Genomic DNA, 3585 nt, shown 5'->3' with positions numbered 1-3585 from the left:
TGAATGACAGATCTAACCAATTCCACCCTTCCCATTATTGAGAGCAAAGAACCTTTCCAAGCAGCAAGCTTGTTGGTGATCTTATCAGCCAAGGGTTGCAGATGAATCCTTATAGGCTTGCCTATAAATAGGGGAACTCACAGGTAATTGATAGGAAGATTACCTTTATTGAAGCCTAACCAATCCTTTAGATTATTGATCTTTCTAGCAGAAGCATTCTGAGTGAAGAACATGCATTTATTTAAGTTCATACACTGCTCAGAGATTTGAGCATAATCAGAGAACAAAGATTTTAGAGCAAGGATCTCCCTCTTAACTCCTCTGCAGAATATGAAAAAATCATCTGCATAAAGGACATGAGAGGTAGTGCATAGGTTTTTGGGACCCTTGATGGATGATATCTTGCTCTCCTCACAAAGTTTAGCTATTCCTCTGCTTAAGACATCTTCAGCAAGGCAGAACAAGAGAGGAGAAAGGGGATCTCCTTGCCTTACACCCCTGCTGCAAGTGAAGTAGCCATAACTTTTACCATTGATAACCACAGAAAGCTTTGCAGAATGCATTATAGTATTGATCCAGGAGATGAACTTGCCACTAAAACCAAAAGCAGTGAGAGTATCAGTCAAGAATTTCTAGTCTATGGTGTCAAAAGCCTTTTTTATATCCAATTTTAGAGCCAAGTTCCCCCCAAAGACTTTGTGATCAAGAAGATTGATTGCTTCAGAAGAACAACAGATGCAGTCTTGAATAGATCTATCTTTTATGAATCATCTTTGATTAGGAGAGATTACTCTGGCAGCTATAAGAGACAGTCTATCAGCCAGAATCTTTGTGATAATTTTGAATTGGAAGTTTGCCAAAGCAATAGGCCTATAGTCCTCAATTTTGTCAGCATTTGCAGACTTAGGAACCAGCACCACATTATTGGAGTTGAGGTTAAGCAAGATCCAACCATGCTTACAAACCTGAAGCACAAAATTGCAAACATCCAAGCCAACAATGTCCCAATAGTTTTGGTAAAAGCAGCCACCAAAACCATCAGGGCCAGGGGCACCATTGCCATTCATAGAGAAAACAACCCCTTTAATTTCATCCATAGAGGGTTCCTTGACAAGCAAATAGTTCTCATCATCAGTGACCATGTTAGGGATTACATCTGCAATTAAAGAGTTGGCAGAAGTTGCATTAGGAGTTTGAAAAGGATCAACAAAGTAATTAAGGGCATGGTGAGCAATATCCTCTTGATGAGTGGGAATGACTTCATTATGCTTTAGCAAATTCATAGATTTAGCAACTTGTCTGATTTTGGTGATTCTATGAAAGAAAGCAGTGTTTCTATCACCCTGAGTTTGCCAATTGATTCTAGACTTTTCTCTCCAAAACTCTTCTTCCATTCCAAGCACCTTCAGAAGATTTCTTTGGGCTATGACTTCCTCATCAAGAAAAATTTGCATATCCTCTTGCTTATGCTGCAAGTCATTGATACAAGTTTGAATGGTTTCAACTTCCAGCATAGCTTCTTTCACTCTTTGGTGAATATTGCCAAAGACTTCTCTATTCCAGACTTGAAGAGTATATTTTAATCTTCTCAATTTCGATGATAGAACATACATAGGACAACCAAGCACCACTTCATTCCAAGATGCCTCAATTATGGATCTGCAATTGGAATGTTGCATCCACATAGATTGGAATCTGAAAGAAGTAACTCTCTCAATGCTTTAAGAACTGCAATTTAAGAGGATTGGGTTGTGATCAGAGGAGACTCTAGGTAAGGTGCAACAAGAAACCTGGTTCCAAGCATTGAGCCAACTCTCATTACAAATTGCTCTATCCAACCTCTTTTCAGTAAGGGCATCACCCCTTCTCTTGTTAGACCAAGTGAAGTCAGAGCCTCTGGTGCTTAGATGAATTAAACTCTCTCTATCAGAAAACTCCTTGAAGTCAATAATAGGAGTTCTAGATGGAATTTTAGAACTTCTATACTCATGAGTACCCATAATGGCATTGAAATCACCAACAAAACACCAAGGGTCAACAAAAGAGGATAGCAGGAGGTGCAAGTCATCGCAAAGCTTCCTTCTAACCAAGTAGTTGGTGTGAGGATACACAGCAGCAAAATTGAAATTGATGTTGTTAAGAGTCATAGAGACTGATATGAGTTGTTCAGTGCAACCAAGAACTGTAGGATCAATATTTTTATTGCAAAGACCCCATAAGCTAGGAAGCAGGTCTTGTCTTTTATTAACTATAAATAACTTGAGATTCATTTGAGACCAATATGAAGGATGGATCTCATTGAAATCCACCTTTGGCTCAGCAATAAACAGAAGGTCTGGTTTATTGGCAAGAACCAAATTTTTCAGCACCAACCTAGTATTGAGGTTGTCGATTACCCGACAATTCCAGAATATAGTATTCATTTAGAGGTGTGTAAATAACCACCCCTTCGGGTATAATGGACCTTGCCCTGACCACTCCTCCTCTTTTGTTTCCTTTTCTGGGATTTGGAGACAACCTCAGTGAAGTCACCCTCATTCTCCACCTCTTCCTCAGCTTCTTCAACCTCATTAGCCCATGGTTTACCAACTATTCTCATGTCATTCACTGCATTTAGATTCTCCATTTCCTCCAATGGCAGCACTGAAAATTCATTATCAGTTGCATTGTTATCCATAACCATCTCTGTTTCTAGTGTTGGCTGAGCAATTTCCAAAGATTCTAAAGTGTCTCTAACTTGTGTGACTTCTAACTCCTCCTCTGAAGAATCAATATCTAATTGAGGCATGACTCTGTCAGGATTTGGATGTGGTTCATTAACATCCATGTTCAGATTAATAACCAGATCATTTACTCTCAAAGGAATATCCTTAACTTGAGATGACTCTTTCTGAGAATGCTGCTTTTTCTCAGGCTTCTTAGGAACTTCACTGTCCTTCTTCCTTCTACAGTTTGATAACAAGTGTCCTATAGATTGGCAACCTGAACAAAAATCTGGAAGGTTTTCATATTCAATCCCTACAAAGAAAGCATACCCCTCCCTCTCCACCAGGATCTGGTCAGGGATGTTTCCTTTTAGATTAACATCTACCAACACTCTTGCAAAGTGCCCAAAAGTTCTATTGTTGCTTGCTTCATCCAATGAAATTGGTGTTCCTATACCACCTGCAATGGAAAATATAATCCTTGGAGACCAATACTCTTGAGGGAGGCCTATAATTTTAACCCAGCATTGACAGTGGGATAATTTTTGTAAGTTGGGGTTGAAGTCAGGTGTCCATAAAAATAATCTAAGGAAACCTGGTCTCAGATTCCAGGAACCAGTGGCACACAATGATCTCATATCCTCCAAGGATGAGAATGAGAATTCCTAGAAACCTTTTCCCAGTGAAACCATATGCCATTGCCCTATAGAGTTCCAGAGCATTGTGAGCTTGGCTTTCTGATCCACATACTTTAGAGGATTGTCACCCTTTGAAAGAATAATCCTACCATGAAGATGGTTTTTACACCTTTGGAGACCTGCTTGATAGTCCTCCTCGGGTATTTTGATTGCTATAGCATCTCCCTTGAGACACGGTTGAG

Source organism: Lupinus angustifolius, chromosome LG05 (genome assembly GCF_001865875.1).
Source record: "Lupinus angustifolius cultivar Tanjil chromosome LG05, LupAngTanjil_v1.0, whole genome shotgun sequence".
NCBI classification, from domain to species: domain Eukaryota; kingdom Viridiplantae; phylum Streptophyta; class Magnoliopsida; order Fabales; family Fabaceae; genus Lupinus; species Lupinus angustifolius.
This window is presented reverse-complemented; position numbering follows the sequence as displayed.